Source organism: Perognathus longimembris, chromosome 9 (genome assembly GCF_023159225.1).
Source record: "Perognathus longimembris pacificus isolate PPM17 chromosome 9, ASM2315922v1, whole genome shotgun sequence".
Classification (NCBI taxonomy): Eukaryota; Metazoa; Chordata; class Mammalia; order Rodentia; family Heteromyidae; genus Perognathus; species Perognathus longimembris.
Window position 1 is genome coordinate 69237878 of NC_063169.1, and position 21357 is coordinate 69259234.

At 44.6% G+C, this 21357-nt stretch overlaps 1 protein-coding gene across 1 annotated transcript in view; it reads right to left on the reverse strand.

Annotated features, from left to right (window-relative positions):
• Prkn (parkin RBR E3 ubiquitin protein ligase) overlaps positions 1 to 21357 on the reverse strand; it is an 884626-nt gene that overhangs the window by 506570 nt on the left and 356699 nt on the right. The window lies entirely within an intron of this gene.

Below are 21357 nucleotides of genomic sequence, written 5' to 3' on the forward strand. Positions count from 1 at the left end.
CAAGATCCACAATCCTTTCCTATTGTACCCCACTGCCATGCCAACTATGGGTAAAAGCAAACCAAAGTAAAGAGCACCAGTCCCACGGTCCCAGAAAAGACTCCCACGATGCCATAAACAACAAGACTGGTATTGATGGACTTTTTTTTCCATGTGCAGGCTAGCAGACAGGTGACCTGAGACCTCCAGTTCCCTGGGAACTGCGTCGGTGTGGCTAAGTTGGAGAAGCGTAGAGTGGAAGGTCAGGAGAGTGGGCCCCTGGTTCCCATGACACACTACTGTGACAGCAACGTTTGACCTTGTGAACACCAGGAAAGAACTCGTGCTTCTCTGTTCTTCTATCCTGTCTCACGACAATTCCGCACTTTCCCATCTCCTTGAAGTACTTGAAGCTTCAGTGGCTAAGTCATGCTGAGTTACCTTCCTTCTATTGATAGATATCTGTTCAGGATTAATTTTGGAGATAGGATTCAAGTATTAATTGTAGGAAATAGTCTTTGGAAGTCTGACAGAACATATCTTTGCCACTTACATTTCCCTCAATTAAATACCCAACTTGCATCTCCTGAACAGAGAAGCTGCCAAAACAAAGAGAGCTTTGGGTATGATGACGTCTTTCAACACAGTAAAAGTGACAAGGATGAGACTAGTTTTATGGAGAGGAAGGGAACTGGATAAGTTATATTAAAATCCTACACAAAGAATAAATTTCCACAAGGAAAATTATAAAAAATAAAGTTGATTGAGACTGAACTTAACTTTTTATGTACTGAAAGACATTTCTCAGGCATCATTCTCAAACAGTCCAGAGCAATCACAAATAATGAATACTTCAGATTTTATTCTCATCAAGGAAATATGAAGAAATGATTATTTAGTAAGTGGTAATTTTGCAGAAGGGCATCTAGTCAAAGCAATACGTTTTGATCCCTTCCTCATACTACATGCGAAAGGAAACTTTGGACTAATTAAAATACTTAAATGTAATAAGCTATAAAGTCAACATAGGAAAGTAATATAAAGTGTTTGCGTATAATATTCCCTGTAAAAACAATAGGCAACAGAAACTGATACAGTAAAAAATAATATGCAGCTTCTGTAATAGATAAAAGGTAACTTCCAGTCATATGCATTCCATACAATGTAGATGGACTACTAGCAGGGTAGAGTCAGATCCACAGCTCAATAAATAAAAATTAGATGATATTAATATTTCATTTGGACTAAGTAACACAAATGAAAATTTTTTTCTGGAAAGAAAACTACTTTCCCACATCAAAAACAAAATTTCAAGGATTATTGTCCTTTTGAATCACAATCTTGCAACATAATTACATTTTTATTAGCATATATTGTACAATTCTGTAGAGTTAATTGTACCCTAATAAAATTATTAATAAAAATAAATAAAGCATATATAACCTTTGACCCATTAACTGCACTCTTTGGAACCAAATGCAAACAGGTTCCAGAAATGAAGCATGTAGGTACTGGAAGACACACACGCACACACACACACACATTTTACACTCATACACACCAATTGGATTACGATTTGTAGTCACACACACACAGGCACCTATACCCGTAACCTACAAATAAAGTGTATAACACCAATAAATCAACAGGGAAATACATAAATCAAAGCAATTAAAGTATAGACTATGATGCAGCCATTGGAAAAAACACAATTGTGGAAATGAGCCTGGAGGAAACGGCCAGCAGCTCTTGTTGGTGTGAGAGGCACAGTCAGGGGGAATGTCCGTGCCCGGGGGAAGGGCTTCAGTGCAGCACGGCAGTGGCTGTGTCCGTTGTTCGCGTTCACATTCACAGAGCCACATTTTGTACACTGAGCGTGTACTGCATTATTTACAAAATAAAATTTAACTTGAGAGCTGCTACTTGTGTGGTTAAAAGGCATCGGCGGAGCCCCCCTTCACTCTTTTCATCTAACAATGCACTTTCTGACTCGCTGCTTGCTGCCCTCCGGTGACAGCCAGGGAACAGAAAGGGCGACGCCTGTCCATCCTTCCAAGTATCTTTGCTCTAATTAAGCAAAGGAAAAAGCCTTCCAGCTGCTCCGCGGATACCACAAAGCGGCCGGAGTGCAGCGGTATAATCGTCCAGAAAACAGTGCCGTGGAACGGGCCGTGCGAGTCGCGTGGCAGCTGCCAGATGAACACACCAAGTGAAGTGCCCCGGTCAGGCTGAAGCGCTGCCCCGACCCCGCCAGCTCCGCGGGGCCACGTGCGCCCTTGCTTTCTCTGTGAGTGTGGCCTGGCCCGTGGAGGGAGGACGCGAGGGGGCCTGCCTCCCAAGCTCTGAGATGCCATTCTGATTCTGTTGGGAGCGCCCGTGTTCCCCTCTAGGCAAAGAAGGCAGCTCTAACACCGAAGTCCAGCTCCCAGTCTCTTTGCTAAGCTGATCAAAACGTTTCTGCCAGGCCACCGGGCAGGGATTTTAGAAATAGAGTTGCCACATTATGCAGGCTCCTGGGGAAAAGACATAATTAAATTCTCCTTGTGAGTCCGCCGGAAAATGTTCATTCCAAATTCTCCGACCCGTACGCCTAAGGAGTCCATCTCTGCTACGGCAGTTTGAGCAGGAGAGCACCCCCCCCCCCCCGCATGGCTACTCCTGCCGGAAAGGGGGCAACCCACTAGCCCCTTAGAACCGCGGCGGTGTGTGTCCGGGAGGGTTCCTGCAGTCGCCTGAGCTCTAACAGGGGACGCCTGAGTCTCCAGGCCAGCCCTGTCCGGGATGACAGGACGATTTCCCAGCCGGGAACTTTGGAGGCCACACATCACCCAACAAATTCCCACCGTCAACCTCTGTGCTCGCCGAGTGTTACAGAATAGACGGCCTGCCAACGTGTGCAGCAGGTCTATCCGCTCAGCGGGGCTCACTTAGGCCTTCGAGGATCTTCTTGCACGATGGCATAGGAAGTGGGTGACAGCCTGGTTTGTTTCCTTGCCTCTCTGGGACCCAAGCCTGGGGCTGTGAAGGAAGAGTGGCTTCCTGTGAGCTGCTTGGCAGAGCTGCCTAATCTCTTCCCTCTTGGACCTAATGACACTGCGTCAAGTAGGCCTGAGGCTCAATAGACAGCAACAAGTCGCCACACTGTGCTGTGCCTACCATAGAGGATTCTAGCAGGTCTGTGCAAGACAGGACCCCGGGTCTCTGCTTCAATTTGGACAGATGTCCGGTCACAGAACTGCCTGGCAGCTGCAGTACTTACTCTAACCCTGTCCCTAAGTCGCCCCTCCGGCCTTCAGCTGGGCCATAGTGAGTGTAGCGCTTCTCCCTCGACCACATGAAGAAGAGTCCTTGCTAGACAAAGGGAATTGGGCTGCAGACCTCAGAAGAGCACTTATTTTCAGGGCTGTGGGTAAGGAGCAGGAGGGACATCGAGGTGACTTTCTGGGAAAGGTCTAAGGCAGGCTCTGTGGAGATGAAGTTTGTGAAGGTACTGACTGAAAACATCACACAGCCACAGACTGGAGGTTCGCGTCCCTTTTATCTCCCAACCACAAAAAGCAATAAGTCCCTAAGGTCGCCACTGACCCAATTGACTTGGTTTTTGTGAATGTGGAGAGTCTGCTCTCCTTCACACAGCTTCAGAACATTATCTGAGCGCTGCACACCAAGCCAATGCAGCCAACAGAAGAACCTGAACTAATGGTACTGAACCGTCCATGTGTATTTTGTAGCCACGCATACATGTATTCAGCAGTTAGCTTCTGAAGAAATGCACACTGGACATAATTTAAGGCCTTTGCCATACATGTAAACACAGTTGAAGTGGATTGTCTTTATTGTGGGTCAAGATTTAGATGAAAGCTATGATTCTGACTGCATTTACAATTAGAATGGGAGTGATCTGGATGAGAAGTGTTGTATTTGAAGATAATACCCGACATAAATTTATAAAATCCAACTTCAGCGTGAGTATCCATGTAGCATGGTCCCAGTCTGAGGATCCGGGTGCTTGCCCTAGTTGTAGCCACGCTGAAGTCTTTCTGAAGAGCTGCAGTTGTTTGCAGAGAATACTAAGCAATTTCTTCCTCTTTCTATTTTATTTAACAAAAATGCACCCTTAAAGTTTAGAAGTTTTGGGCAAATGTCCAAGAAGACACCACCAATCCCTTCATCTTGTTAAATATCTGAGAGTCAGTTCCAACTCAAAATGTCCAAGACAATGGTCAGGTGCCCAAATCTATTGGTTTTCTCAGTGGTCTGTGTAGTTGTAAATGGCATCAATGTCACTATGGATATGAAAATGGAACACTGAGAAAACGGATAGGGTTTCTTGTCACTAATTAATAAGGTTCCCAAACCACCTTTGCCATCTTCCGCTTTGTCACCATTTTAGTTTCTGCATGTACCACATCTTTCTTGCTCAAGGACATTGCTTGTATTATATCTTCTGGGAATGGATGGACCGAGGCGGAGCCCTGCTCCACATCAATGTCTATTAAGGTTGCATTAAACTGGTAGTATGTCAAGTGTCTGTGTGTGCTGTGGTTAGATCATGGGTTGCAGAACTGATGCATGAAGCACTGCTCAGAAGGGGGCTTCACAGTTCAGGTGGTTCACGAAGCCATTCTGTGAGCAGCCCGGACGATCAGCTCAGCTCTGATTTTAGGCCACCGGCTCCCTCTGAATTGGCATCTCCAGCCACACCTCTTGATTTTCTGTGCCGAGCACCATCGTTCTCCGTTACAAATTCCATCTTATCTAGCCACCAGTCTGGCTTCTCAAGAACATCCTGGCCGGTTGCACTGGCTCACGCTGTAACCAGCTATTCAGAAGACCGAGACAGGGAGCACCACAGTTCTAGCCCAGTGGTTGGCCCGTGAGGGGCTGAGGCAATCAACAGATTAACCCACTGATGAATTCATAATTTCCCAGGCTATCACTAGGTGGTAGGAACTGGAAGAGGAAACCTGATTAGGGTCAGTAAATGGCTGAGTGGCGTCCTAGGTGGCCTCTCTTACTTGAAAGCCGTGTCCCCCTCTCTGGTTCCCGGCTTCAAGACCCCCACGAGCTATGCTCGGACCCCACGTCCCCACCATGAGGCTCCGCCTCACCCCTCACCTGCGCAGACCCCCAGCGATGGGGCTCAGGGCTCTGAATCTGTCAAACAAACGCTTCCGTCTTCCCTTCAGGGGAGACCTCTGATATTTGTCATAGAGGCCGGAAACAAAAAGAGGCATCCGGCTCCCTCTTCCTTTCCACCTCTGTAGCGAACACTTCCATCCTGAGGCCATGCGTGTGTCAGCCAGTGGCTCTCGCACACTCAGAGGAAAAGCTCTCGTACCCTGCAGCCAGGCACCCACGAGGAGGAAGTCTATGGGCGATGCCTACTACTTCCGGAGGGTGTCTATGGGGAATGCCTACTACTTCCGGAGAGCTTCTTCCTCGGTTTGATAAGTCTTCCAACTCTAATAGGAGATTTCAAAATCAGAACCACTTGGATAGGATCATGTGCAAGTTGCGTTTTCCTCAAAATGAATCTCAATAATTGCTCCTGATAATGATTCAGCAATTAGAATTTAAAATGTATTCATCTCAAATTTAATTTACAATTGAATATTGTCATATCACTGAAATAGTCAAGAACTAAATTCCTGTGGGAGCTACTTTTTCATTTGTTTCTGAAACCTATTATTATTGGGTCACTTATGTCAAATTTTCAACATATTTGACAAGAAACTGTTGGCATTTTTATACTAATTTGAAGAAAGGATTATTTTAAAAGATTTCTATAAAAGCAAGGATATTAAGGCAATATAAATTCCATCTCATTGGCAAAAAAAATGTATTTAATACAACCAGATGTATTCAGTCACAATAGGTTTCTCCTGTCCAGAACCACATTTTTGAATTTGCCTTTGACATCTGGAGCAATCATGGGAAAGTGGTCCTTATTCAGAGGCAAAACCACGAGGGGATGGACAGCTAATGAGACGGGAAGGAGAAGGCACGGCATGGAGTGGCCTGTGCAACCTGGGATAAAGTACTTAGAGATACAGAACCCACACAGGCCAGCTCAGGTGTGCTACGATCATCTAGCTTGGAGACCTTGGAAACCACCGTGGGGATATTAGGCTGAGGCAGATGGCCCTCAACGAGGTCAACTATGAAGTACGTTTCCCTGTGTAAAAGGAAAATCATCTCCTCACCTACCTCAGTCTGGGATGGAAGAGATTCTAAGCCTCTCTGTCTTAAAACAACTGAAAATTTTTGTCTCTACATTCTTACATGCAAAAATACACACATGTGAAGGGAATAATAATGCACCGTGGTAATAATGCAATAATTGCAAAGCAAACAGACTGTGTCCCCGTGCCAGATTTGTCGCTATTGGGTGTGTGACCAAGGCAAGCTTGTCTCATTGCTCGTCTTTAAACGTTAGCCATGAACGCAGCTAAGCTTTGAATCACTCTGGTAGGTCTGCCCTAAGCCCCCATTGTATGCCTCATTTCTTTAATGGCCATGTTCTCTTTCTCCCCCCACCCCACACCCACTACATTTCTTCTTTCTTAGTGTTATGAAGAAATACAGATAGGCCCATCACACTGACAAAGCCAGAATTCCCTAAACTAGTGATGCCCAAGAGAATTTTCTGTGATGATACAACAGTCTATATTTGTAACGCACAATGAAGAGGTAGCCACAAGTGCCAATTGAGCCCCTTACATTTCTTCTAATCAATGCAAATGCTCAGGATCTTGATTGTCTTTTAAATCAATCGGATCACATATGAAATGGACAACAATGTATAAACAAGAAATTACAGTCCAGTGAAATAATAAACACATAGACCATCATCTCCATCTCTCCATCCCCCTTCCAAAATTTCCCACTTTGAGCTTGTCCCTCCCTCCCCCAAAGGCTTTAGGCACATGTTTCTTATGTGCTTTAAAGATACACAAGTCTACATGTTTGAAGACAAATGGGCAGTGTTGAGAAGTTCTTGTCTATAAATCTTTGGGAAACTTCAAGCAAACCAATTTTATCCACTTTCTAATGGTATCATTTTCTGTTTCCTACATGAAGCATTTATTCCAAACCTCTTATATATAGGACTACAATGTAAGAGAACTGCTAATGCCTGACTCGCTCTTTGGCTTTTACAAACCTTAATAAGTCTCATCTATCAAGGGCAAACTAGATACTGTTAGACGATTAAATTGGGCTCTGCTTCTGAACATATAAATGGACATTTCTTGAGATTTGTGATATTATTTAGCACATATTTCACCTAAATTATAGGTCATAGCTTATTTTTCAATGCTTTAGGTTTTCTAACATTTTCAGGTTTAATACAACACATAAAAATATGAAAATGAGTGCTCAATGAATTCAAATTGTAATAGGTAAAGTTGCCATTTTTTCCATAAATGATACTCTAAAATCAATACAGAATCTAATATTTATACTAAACAATTCTCCTGCTACTTCTCTTGAAACAAAATATAGTTTTTCAAATAGAAGAAACAAAAATTCATGGCTAAAGTACAGTTCCAAATTAAAGTTATGCGAAGTTACTCATTTTGCCTAAGGAAACCATGAGACGATCAGGAGTTCAAGTAAGGAGAGCAGGATCTCTGTGTCTTCTATTAGGAAGGATTTTGAAAACCCTTTTTCTCCCCAGGAAAGATCTGTGAGCAATGAGAGACACTCGGTGACACCAAGGGTCCACCTTTACAGCTAATTTTCAGCTGTTATTAGCGTGATACCACAAGATGGAATCTAATAGGAGGCTAGAATACCTGTGACATGACATTAAGCAAAAAAGAGGTTAGCAGTGCCTGTGGCTGCCACAAAGATGGAGCCTGCAATCAAAGAAAATATAAGAACATCTCAAAGAAAAGGATGACTGTGGTCTACACACTTAACACATTCTGAATGCCTCAGGGAATATGCCAAGTAGGTAATGTTAAAAATAATGATGTGCCAAGTAAGGATGGCGAGCTCTTGGCTCAGAGAGAATCCAATGCTGCAGAACGAAAAAAAACTTTTGATTTTTTTCAAAATCTAAGTTAAGAGTATCACCGGTAACTGTCTTCCTCACTAGAGAAATCTCATATAGTTCCTTTGAATAGAAAATGACCACTGTGACACTCACCTTTCCAAATTGTATCAATGATTATTATATCAATAAAGATGATGAGAAAGTAACTTATTAATTGTTAAAGATCCTATCATTTTATCTTACGTAAGATAATACCAAACTTTAGGTTTCAAGTGGAGTTCCAAGTACAATAGATACTGTAAGTCAAAGGGGTATTATCATTCCTTAGGAAGTCAAACACCAGCCTCTCTGTAGATGACTTTTTGGATCAGATCAAAACCAAGCTCACAGCAAAGAGAATTCACTTGTATATTCTGTGTGGTACATGGTGTGATATTTGAAACCTTCACCAGAATTGCTTGTACAAAGGTTGGCTTATAGGAGGCCGGCTGGAGAAGAAGGGAAAGATTTCTGTGAGCATCAATACCCCAGCACAGCGTGGCTCTCCTGTATCTTAAACCAAAGGCAAGGACTCTACCAGCCTGAAACGCCAGCAGAGTGCTAGATAGCTCTTCTAGTTGACATCAATGGCAGATGGAGAGTTCAGTTGTGTCTGAGTCCCACTCGATAAATCTCAAAGGTGAGCCTCTTGATTGGAATAGATGCCCTCTATTCCTAGGAAACATTAAAACAAAAGACAAAAAGGCATGGTATTTCCCTATGGAAAATGAGGAAGAGCTACACCAAAGGCACTTTTCATTTTGCTCAACAAGATATCCTGGAAGGCCATGGAGGCTCCCCTGTGAAACTCTGGGTGAAGACCAGTGAACACCCAGGAGTTGAGAAAAACGCCCACAGGGGGAGAGACAAGAACACGGCATTGGAGGTGAGGCTTAACTGTCCCATGGTGGCCCCAACACAAGCTGTACAGCAGCAAGAGGGTTTACGTTGGTTGGTTGGTTGGTTGTTTTCCTGAGGCTGTTATTTATTGAATTAAAACTGTATCTGAAACATAGAATTATCCCTTTGGACCTGGAAAAACCTGCCATCTACTAAGAGATGGAAACCATTTAGAGCCAGTAAAAGAAATTGTCTCTGCTTACAGGGAGATGGATTGTGCAGCACAAGTTACAAATGTTCGACTTGGAGCTGCTTTGTGAACATCACCTTTAGGCCTCAGGGTTCAGGTGGTTTAGGAAGCCATTCTGCAAACAGCCCGGATGGTCAGCTCAGCTCTGATTCTGGCCACTGGCTCCCTCTGAACTGTCATTTCCAGCCACATCTCTTGATTTTCTGTGCTTACCACCATCCTTTTTCAGTACAAATTCTATTTTATCTAGCTACAGATCTGGCTGTTCAAGAACATTCTGAGCTGCTTGCAATGGGCTCACACCGGTAACTAGCTACTCAGAAGACTGAGATTGGGAGAATCGCAGCTTAAGCACAGCCTAGGAATGAGTTTACAAGACTCCCTTTCAGTGAATACCTGGCCACAATACCATGAACTTGCCATCTTAGGTATGTGGGAGTCTGAGACTTGGAGGACTGAAGTTCCAAGTCAGCTTAGGCAAAAGTTACATCCTAATGTGAAAAGCTGAGAACGATGGCCCATGTCCATTATCCCAGATAAGGCAAGAAGTGAAAAACAGTAGGATCATGGTCTAGGCATGGCCCAGGGCAAACCGTGAGACGCTATGTCAAAAAGAACTGAAGCTGGAGACTTGCTTCAGGGATTGAGCAACTTCCTTTCCGGTGCAAAACACAGCGCCGCCATCAGAAAGGAAAAAAGAAAAGAAAAAGAAGAAAGGATGGAGAGGGGAGTGAGGCACAAAGGGAGGGAAGGAGGTGGGAGAGGGAGGGAGGAAGGGGGGGAGGAAGGGAGGGAGGCGGGAATACGGGATCTATGACTGCTAGTGTGCCCACACAAACCTAACTTGGCTCAGGCAGTCATCCACTGGCCCTGCCTCAGAGCAGTCAAGTCTAATTTCAGGATTTGCCTTTTCAAATGGTGTGTGTGTGTGTGTGTGTGTGTGTGTGTGTGTGTGTGTGTGTGTGTGCGCGCGCAGGTGTGCATGCATGCTTGTGGTGATTCTGAGGGTTAAATGGAGCTCAAGACCTTGCTCTCTCTCTCTCTCGGCTTCTTTGCACGTGGCTAGCTAGCACTTTGCCACCCGAGACACCTTCTCCACTGTGGCTTCTGTCGGTTAATTGAGGGTGAGTGTCTCAAGGACTTGTCCAATCAGGTTGGCTTTGGACCTTGATTCTCAGATCTTAGCCTTTGGAGAAGCTAAGATTACAGGCGTCCAATTCTATCACATTTTTGTTAGGACTTTAATGACTCCAAAGCTGTCTTAGAATTTCTCTGAAGCAAGGGAACACTTTAACTCCTTTTTACATTTCAATTATAAATTTAGTAGAGAAAGGAAGACTTAGAAAGTTAATCATTTTAGCTGCTTTAAGCAGATCAAGAGTCAGTCGATGGAAGATTATCTGAATTTCTTTCTATTTTCAAAGAGAAGATTCCGAAGTCATGGGTGGAATCAGATTTTAAGTCAAATACCTTTCTCTCAATTAGAGTTCAAGGAGTTAATCTAAAAGAAATGGCTCTTTCCCATTTTCTGACTCAGGCAACTGCCACCACTCTGTACATTACCCTGACAATAACAAGTGGAAAATAAAATAAAATAAAAGCAATGGCTCTTCCTTCACTGAGGTCTTTTCACAGAGGCTGGAGGGCCCAAGCCCAGATGTACATCAAAGAGCAGTTCTCCTGTTAGGAGTGGAGATTTAAATCCGCTACAAAGTCCACTTCTAACCCAGGGTGATGGGTTGGGAAAGGGGATGGACACAGTGATTGTGAAGCGTAAGTCAGTTATTCGCTTACTCCACGAAACATAAGGAACATCTACCATGTGCGATGCCCTCCCTGTGGGAAGCACAAAGGTGGACACGGCATGCCCCACGCCTCTTGCTGCTGACTGTAGCAATGGAGTGACTTCAGGGTACCCCAGAAACAGAGAGGCTCTTAGTTCTCGGGTCACATCCTCTGTATTTATCCTCCCTGCATCCATTTATCTATTTATACCAACATTACAAAATTTATTGGTTATCTTGCAGTTGTTTACACTGACCTTTATCTAAACTACTTTAAATAGTTGAAGACAGGGAAGTAGCATGGGTTCTCCTTTGCAGTTAGCAGATTTAGAGGTAAAAATGAAGCCAGTTATCAATTCTGGCCATTTTTTATTATCCTGATTGCAGGCCATCTTCTCGCCAGTAGTTTTGTATGTGTTTATCAGGATAACTTGCTATATTAACAGAAATCCTCCAAGCACATCAGAAGATTTAAAAATCAGGGTATTCTAACAGTAGACCGAAATATAATTACTTAACACTAGCTGTGAGAATCTTTAGTTCAAACATATTAACAAGTGATGGCAAGATTTTAATTGTGTGCAGAGAGGCAAATGTCCCCCGCTCAGCTGACGCCATACACTCTGGCTTCGTTAGTGTGACACTGCTGCAAGCTAATCTTCTCAACAGGCACAATCGGTGAGCGCGTCCCTTTCTTGTTTTCATGATTTGCTTATTCCAAGCACAGCACTACTTGGAAAATGCCAAGTTTTGCCTCTTGCCAGGTTTCTGAATCCTGATCCACATTTCAGCGAAGGTAGTCAGATAAGCTTGGACTGTTTTTCAGGAAGAGGTTGCAACGTAAGTCTCCACACTCTCTGTGTCCTAGCAAGAAACCTAATGTAACACAACATCTAAGCTCCAGTTCCCCTGATTTAATTCTCAGTTTGGTTTCTTTCTCACTGTGTGACCCAAGTGAAGTCAATTAACCTCTCCATTTCCCATCCAGCTTTAATGATACATTCATGCAGGTAGCCTGATACTCCCAGATGGACGGTGGCATGCATGCATAAGTAAGAATGCTTCTGCAAGCCTCTCCCAGCCTGCTGCGCGGCCTGCCTGGTGCGGAGCAGCGCCCGCAACGTGACTCGCCCACCCCGCACATCTCATTACTGCTGGGTCACATTTGTTTTTTTAATAAGCATCAGTAAAGGATCTACTATGGAGTAAGACAAGACTACTAAATGCTATTTATGTTTCCCCAGTGAGTGTTTTGATTCATTTACTTCTTAAGAAAGGATAAATAAATTAACCCACTAAAGTAAAAACCTATTTAAAACAAAAAAACCTTCCACAATTGATAAGGCTTCTAAGTGGTCTTGTGGAGCATATACCAATTTCTTTCTGCATCTGTTTGGAGAAGTGACCACTGGAACACAGTGGCATTTCACATAAAAAACAACTTCAGATCTAGCCAAATCTCTAGCACAGACACTGTGATAGAGACGGGGAGTGTTACAGCACTGTGTTCAGACAGCAATGAAATTGCTGCGTTCATGAAAGTAATCTAAAACAATCATGCATTTCCAAATATGCTAACCATCGACTGCTGTCCACAATCACTGCAGTCTTCCCTTAAGAAAACTGGTTTTGAATGGAAATACCATGGGTTCAAACCCAGGGAAAGAATAAGATTGGTTGAAGCCAGTCAGTGCTAGCCTCTCATCTTTGGCAGTCACTGGCTTTTCAACTTCCCTCATAATCTCCAGCAGCTGTAGGATGCAGTATGGGCGGTGAGATGAAAAGGAGTCAGAGAGTGGTCATTACTGTTATTGCAAATGAAGAGACAGGCACTGGCGCCCACCTCTGGCCTGCCTTGCAGACAGGCTTGGTACCATCCTGCCCAGGACTGAGCCGTGGAAAAGATGAGAAAGGGAAGTTGTCACAGCCCAGCTGGTGTGTCAGTGACCCAGTGTCCTTACAGGTTTTCTTTCACTGGGGAGCAGTTCCACCATCGCTAGCAAAAACATCACAAACCACCAGCCAAAATAATCCAGCTTCAAAACAAGATATGTGCAAATGAAATTTAACATGAAATAAAACAAATGAGACATTGAAAAAAAAAGCAAAACGACCTTACTTTTCCTTTTTGCTTCACAGATATTTGTCGGTGGTTACTTTACCAAAACACCCTGGGCAGTTTCAGTAAATATCTCCAATAAATGTTTTAAAGCTAACACTATGTATGACAAATGCAACTCTGTGTAGTTCAGCTAATTTCCAGGTAAATAAACTAATGAGCTCATGTGACTACTAACTGACAAACTATCTATAACAATCAGAATCTTCTATGTGAAAAGATAAATGACACTGGCAGTATATACTTCGTTGTGACAATGGCACACATACATTTGGAGATTAGAAAAGGCACCTCTGAAATACAGAAACGGAGACCTACGTAGTTGAAGTGTGGATTCTGGCAGGCAAGCAGCGATAAACACTAAATAAGTTATATTTATTAATAACACTCATCTCTTTCTACACACTCATATTGTACAAGGAAGCCACGGACGTCGGAAGCAATAAGTAATCAATTCTAACGTGTATGGCTTGCTCTTCAGAATTGCGTGATTCAAATGTCCTGCCCACTCCCGGGTGAGGAGTGTGGCCGGTGCCCGGCCGTAGCTGCCGCGGGGGACCCTTGAGCGGCCTTCGCGGGGCTGGCGCGGGAAGGCTGCACCTGGACACAGCTCGCTTTTACTCATTACAATACTTACTTGGAAAAAGTCTTGCTGTTACCGAGAAGCCCTCTTACAAGGAAGCAATGAAAGGTGACTGCTCCTGGAGTCCACAGGAAAATAATTAGCTGGATTAAAAAGGCAATGAATTACCAACCTCAACCAAGCATTTCTAGAGGCTTTAATTAATTGGAGTCACTCCGACGAGAGGAAACTCTCATTGTGAATTATCTGGCACAGAACGAAGGCCATCACCGCCATGCAAAAACAGTGAACCAACTTAGGCTGCCTGAGATTCAGTAGCAAGATGACACTGCTCATGTCCTGAATAGTTTTTTACATATATATATATATATATATATATATAAAACTTTAATTATTTCAACATGCAACTTTATAGTTTGCATCCTCTTATTTGACAACTCTTGGTTAAATGGTCCTATTAATGTAATTCTAGCAAAAATGGAAACAGTTATTTCTTTAATTCGCAATGACTTACATATTGGTTTGGTTGTCTTTCCTGATGATCATTTCCTTTAATTCGCTAGTAAGTATGAATGGTTCTCTGGAAACAGGCAATCGCATCTGTGCAAGGCATGACAGTACCTCAAAGGTGTAGAATCCTCTCCTAGGAGTGGGGCTTTCGCCCCGACGCCTGTCCAGATGTTTGTCACCCTCATGAAGGAGGGACGTCCCGGAATCAGGGTTGGTGGGTAACGTAGAGGACAGGGAGCTCCGGACAAAAATCGAAACCAAATTTAGTACAGTATGTGCCGTGAAATATTTGGGACACACGCACACTCAAAAGGTATTCGTTCTTCATCTCATCTCAAGTGTGGCTGACCTCCTGCAGGATCGGGGGCTGAACCCAGAGCTCCTGCCCGGGATCCGTGGGGCCAGAGCAGGGGCTGGGTCCCTCCATCCACGCTGAAGGCGCAGAGCACCGGCTTCCCGCCTCCCCTTAGACTCCTCTGCCCAGCCTCTGTCCACCGTCCACCGGGCAGCTCACCCCCTCCACGCCCTCCGTGCCCTCCGTGTGCTGGGCATCTGCGTCTCTTCCATCACAACCCTCGCTGAACACTAAGCTCCGAAAGCCACGGGGACAACGGAAATGTTCTCCACAATTAAAGCCTTCACGCAGCTCAGTCCCTACAAATGGCCACAGCCCTAGGCGGTTCTAGGGAGGCTGCTAAGGGTCACGTCATCCAAAGCCAGTTCTCCAAAAGGCAGTTGGTCTAATAGAACAAGGCACCCCAAGTTCATCTCTTCACCTGTGTCGCCGGCTCTGGCATCCCAGCCCCGTGGCGCCCGCCTGGCCCTCCCTGGGGGTCCCTCCCCTTGTCCTTGTCCTTGTCCTTGCCCAGCTATGGAGGGGAGTGGGTGAGGACCAGGGACCAAGCACCGCAGAGGGTGGGCATGGGGGCGGGAAGGAGGGCAAGGGCTGGGGCCTCTCAAGGCAGAACAGATGTGGGCTGGAGGGAGCAGGAGGGGACACAGGGACCGCGGGAAGCCACCCCATCCGCGCCTGCCCAGGCCGGGGGAGCGTGTGCGCACAGCCAAGCAGAAGGAAAGGTGCAAGCCACCCCTCACCGTGACTCGGAGATGCCCGACAACCACAGTCCCGTGGGGAAGGAGGGGAGTCACTCATTCCCGGCCACATACCCAAGGCCAACGCTAGAAAGGAAGTCTAGATCTGTCCCAAGACTTGACTCCACGTCATAGATGTGAGAGTAGCTTTTGACAATAAGAGGATTAAGTAGATTCCTGACCAACAATTAATCTGTGACAAATGTTAAGTTTAGGAATTATTACACATTTACACTATATTTCTTAATAAATTTCCTCACATAAATTACGTTTAATCTATAAACCAATTTTAAACAAAATCCATCACGCCGGGCACTTTACATCTTATTCTGTGTATTGAGCCATTTCTCATCAGAAACCTTTTAGCTTTGCCGCTATTCCAAGGCAGAGGATCTCATTAGGGTGGCAAAGATAAAGTTCTTTTTGAGATAAAGTAATTATAGTGATTGTGGGGGGAAAATCATCCCAACTTCTTGGCTGCAGTGCTCTCCTGACTTCTGATTAATTTTCAGACTAAGAAACTGTGTGCAAACAAAAAGATGTTGGTGGTAGATCACGTGAGCAACCTCGAGCTGGCCCCACGGTGGTGAATGGCGTGCAACGCGCCAGAACTAGGGTCCTCCGGAGTCCACTCCCAGGAAAGCATTCGGAGACAGGATGCCGCATGCTTCTTCAGCGAACTCCGCATCCGTTCTATCATCTAAATATTACCAAATCAAGGACTGCATTCGCTCTATAAATATCCTCAGAGTATTTCGAGCTGACTTCGAGTTAGAAGAGTCCGTTTCTTCCCATTCTAGATGGCTCCTAGCTTTGTGTTCTTGGGGAAGCCTGAGTCACAGAGCACGTAGGTATGAGCTCGACAAGGGTGGTGGGGAAGAAAGGGACAGGCATCGAGAGTGGGAAGTGTGCCTTAGGGACTTCATGAGGTGGTGCCCGCTGGGGGGAGGGAGGGGGGAGGATGGAGATCTATCGCCGGAACTATTCCCGGGGGGGGGGGGGGCTCTTCAGTGCAGCTAGTCAAACTAAAATTGCCCAGGTCACTTGTTAAGAGTCATAAAGGTATTATACATTAAGAATCATAAAGTCATTACAGCCCGTGTGCATTAGGTGCATTCTGAACTACGTAACTTGAGGGTAGGGGTGGAATGGGGAAAAGTGAAGGAGAACGATGGAAGGGGTGACATTAATCAAGATATATTATAGTCATAACCTGACTTTCTGGAATTAAAACCCCTTTGCATAACTACTTAATAAAAATCTTTTGAAAGAGTCATAATCTGAAATTATACCACTTTCTTTTGTCTTTCTTCCCCCGGGTTTTGTCCCTGATGTCACTGTTAAAGATTTCGGCACCCTGGGTATTGTATATATGTTTCTTTGAACTAGGGAAGAGAAGGGGAACATCAAAATGGAGAGACAAAGGATACAAAACAAACCAATGCAACAGCAAAACTAGATGCTGTGATCCAACTGTACAGCTCATGGGACGGCGGGGGGGGGGGGGGGGGGGGAGAAATGGGGAGGGAGGAAGGAGGGAGAAAAATGAGGGAGGAGGTAACAAGTTTGATAAGAAATGTACTCCCTGCCTTACATATGAAACTATAATCCCTCTGTCCATCACTTTGACAATAAATAAATTAATTTTAAAAAGAGTTATAATGCTGGAAAACAGTAGCTCATACCTGTAATTCTATCTTCTTAGGAGGCTGAGATATGAGGATCATGGTTCATAGCCAGCCTGGGGAAGGAAAGTCAGTGAGACTCCTATCTCCAATTAATAACCAAACACCGGAAGCAGAGGTGTGGCTCAAGGGGTAGAGCAAAAAAGCTCAGAGTCAGCACCCAGGCTCTGTGTGCAAGCTCAGGGCTGGCACATAAAAGAAAAATCATGTCACACAATCTCCACAGGGTTGTTGTTTTTTTTTTTTCATAAGTACACGCTAGGGAAATCTTTGGACCTGTGACATGGCTTATTTTAAATTAGCCACTTCAGTGTGAGACCCTGAATCTAAACTGTAGCACTGTCAATACACAAACAAATAAATACAGAGAGCTCCATCCGAAACACGAGGCCATGGAGAGAGCAACTGTCTGCTCTGCTCAGCCTGGGCTCCTGTCCACAAGGGCCTACGTGGGGCAACCTTTGAACAGAGAGCTGAAAACTGAATGTCCCCTGTTTGTTTCCTGCAGTAAGCACTGTGTGCTTTTTCCAGTGAACTCTCACACTTCTCAAGACCTGGGCTGGTTGGAACACTCAACTCGCCCTCAAGTCAGGCACGTCAGGAGAGCAGAAGCGGCATGTGTCCAAGGATCACACGAAATGTGATGTAAACCAGAGTATCACATGTGAGAAACAGCTCATTACGGTGAAGTATACGATTTAAGTAGATTTGGAGAATTGCTGCATCATGAAGAATCCCCGACAACAATATAACAAAGAGGAGATGACTATAAAGACTCATGAGATGCAGAATTTCTTGAGGACAATTCTCTGGATTATTGCATTTAAAAAGATTATTTCATTTGCTAAGTAGTGTCAAACCTCTCTTTGATGTATAAAAATTTCTTTGTAGGCTATTCAAATAAACCACCGAGCCCTCCACTGTAAGTAGGCACCCACATGAAGGCCAATATTCTCTTTATGTTCTCTATCCAAGAAAGTTATGTGAGTTATCAATCTGTATAAAGATCCAGAGATGGAATCCTAAGAACGTCTATTCTCTACATACAAATTATCCTCTTTGGCAGAACTCCAGGCCTCTTCCATCATTGCCAAACCTAGGCTAGCAGCTGCACAGCGGTGGGACCGGCCGGCTGTTCCGCAGGGCACTCCCTGAAGGCCCTGTGGAGCATACATTTTTGACATCTGAACAGGCATTGCATGAACAAACTTGAAAGGTCTGAGCTCCTCTGGTATGTGCTAGTTATGGGCTAGCTAGCAAATATACTACAACATGGGTTCAGAAAATTATCTTGAAATCCTCTTCATTCCACTACATTGTCCTTAAATTCTCAGCATATTTTTCTACTAGGATATTTTAGTGATTTTTTTTTTCCATTTATGGGGCTTGAACTCAAACCTGGGGGCTGTCCCTGAGCCTCCTGGACTTGAACTCCTGAACCACAATCCTCAGATCTCAGCCCCCTGAGTAGATTGGATTACAGGTGTGAGCCATTGGCACCTGGCTTTTTCAGAGATATTTGAAGCACAAGGAAAGTGGTTAGATAGTAGGATATTAATTACCCAGTTTGTGCAGTGAGCAATATATTCTAGAAAATGCTAAGGTGTTGGAAAAATGCAGAGAACATTTTTTCACTCCTGGCTCCAATGTTTGTCAACTGTATAGCTTTGAGTGTCTTATTTAATGTCACTGGAATTTTGTGCTTAAAACACTGGAGAGCAGTATCTACTCTGTATGTCTCTTACAGAAATGAGACATATATACAAATACAAGAATATAATTATAAGAAAGAAAGTTGATAAATTAGAACATACACACCATAATTGCTATGATTAATATGATTATAAAATGCTAGATAGAATTTCTAAAAGGTGTGAATTTATTGAATCAATGTATGGAAGTTCAAAACAGATGCAGTTCACTCACCACAATTTGCTTTGTACATTATTGTGGAGAAGACACTATGAAGTGTTGACCAAAAAAAAAAAAAAAAAATGACCGCAAATGACAAACTGTCTGACCTCCTAGGGCTTTCAGATTTCTGAAATGTAAATAGGCAATGGAAAGGGAGCAGGGCATAGATGTATACGACATAGAAAACGGAATGGGTGCCAACAACAATGTAGATGGCATTTTGCCCTGTAGGATAGTAGATAATCAGAGGAGTGGCCAGGCAGCTCTAGAAAAAAAAAAGAAAGGAAAAAGGGGACGCATTTAAATTCATTTCCATTCAGAGGTTCCCCATTCTGGGAACTGGCAAATCTGGAGTTAGCCATGGGGGCCATCTGAGAAGGAGGGTGATCCAGACCCACGTCCCCAGGAAGGCCGGCCCAGGCGGGCAGAGTGCCAGGACTTCATCTGGGAGCAACCCTCTGCATGGGAAGAGCAGCAGGCCCGGAGGGAACAGGGCTGGAGGCAGACTCTCCAACGTCTCTGGAAGGCGTGGGCCAAGGCTGGGAGTTCCATAGGAACACACACAAGCATACACACAGGACAACGAAGGGTCTCACGTCACTAAGTAACCCAACACCCTGTTTGTGCTGATCTACAAAGTACACTGTGACACACCCCGGAGGTGACAGACGTAGCAAGTGAGAAAGCAAGGGCATGTTTGCAGCCTCAGTTTTTCCTCTTTTTCATTTTTCAGTTGTCTGTTTGTAGCCTCTGTTTTTCCCCACATGGAGTATATTTCCAACTAGTAAATTTCACATCAAATCCCAGATTTATGACTTCTCTTGATTAAAAACTATCTAAAAAAAGTATCTTAAATAAAATAGGCCAGACCCAGAAAAACCTAAGGCTGCATGCTGTGAGCCCAATAGCCTCCTCTCTCGTAGTTCAGCGAGGACACGAGGTCCGTCGAGTAAAGGCAGTGAATAATCCGCCTCCACCCCCTTTACCTTGAGACGCCGCTCCTTTGGGACAGCTATAACCATAGAAGGCAACAAGATCCTCTAAACCTCATGGGTTATATACCTGAGACAGCAGCCTGGCCCCTTTGCTGGTAATAAACCTTTTCTTTGTTCTTTGTCTATGTGGATGTCTATGTGGTTTTTCTGGCAAAGTCTAATATAGTCTAACACATAGTTTGCCTCATTTGTGGTCTGAGAATGTGCTTAAAAGTCTACAAGTAAATACACTGGATGGTCAGCAAGTGGTTACAAATGAATTAACTGAAATAGAATAGACTCTGTGGAGAGCATAAATACTATAATTCTTTAAAAAGAAAGACGAACCAACCTAGGTTAAAGTCTAACAAAATAAGTACCAGGAAATGGGTGCTTGCAAGCACAGGGTGGGACCAGGGGAGAGAGGTAGAAGAGTGAAGCAGGGGAGGGGGGAACAGAGAATGCAGGCAAGAATTAGTTGTTTATATCACAGAATTGAGAAATGTAAGAGAAGGGGTAGGTGGAAGAGGGGTGAAGACTTTGAAGCGATGACACAGACGAAGATGCACTGTACACATAAACTGCTTTGTTAAAAGGCAAGAAAATTAAGCACTTCATCTAAAATTAAGAACGGTGAAATGACATTGATCCACACGCAATGGATTCGTAAACGGCTTTGGTGAACGGCAACTCACTTGCACAACTGCTTCAAGATAAGAAAAAATTCCAAAACAATAAGATTTTTTTAAAATCCTGTCATATACACACACACACACACAAAAACCCCTCACCCTACATCTGGCCAACAGCTGGCCGTTGTCCTATCGCATCTGTGCAGGAGATCTTGGCCTCTCCCTCTGTGGTCCTCACTGAGATAGTATGGATCTTCAGCGCAAAACTTGTGTGTGGTAAAAAGGTAAAAACAACAAGAAAAACCCTCGACTATTTGTCAGCCTAGAGTCTTATCCTTTGTTTTCTTGGGTAAATGTCTATATCTTCTCAAATATAAAGCAAGGTGACCAACAGTACTTCATTATTAAGAGCTGAACAAATGTTGGGGGATTGACACAGACCTCTGACCCCAGCATCTGAAAGGCTGAATCAGGAGAATCTGGGGCTTTAGACCAACCTGGGCCGGGTTACAAAGCAAGTTCTAGACCAGCCTGGGCAACACAGCAGGACCGTGTCTCAGAAATCAGAACTAAACCCAAAGGAGCTGCTGGCTAGGAACAATTTAGTTGGAAGAGCAATTATAAAACGTTATTGCTCTTCCTGTTCAGACACAACAGGAAGTTCCAGGGAGTCATGTCCACCCTGCGAAGCAATCCACACTTAAGTGCAGATTGGGGTGGAAGCAGCTGTGGGTGGCTTTGGAATGGCCCGGGTCAGCAGCAGGTGGATAAAACCCTGCCGTCCCTGGGGCAGCAGGTGTGGCGGGCGGAAGGCGGGTCTCATGGCCCCCGGGGTGGGGGGATCGGAAGGCGGGTCTCACGGCCCCCGGGGGGGGGGGTGGCGGAAGGCGGGTCTGATGGCCCCCAGGGTGGCGGAAGGCGGGTCTCACGGCCCCTAGGGTGTCGGAAGGCGGG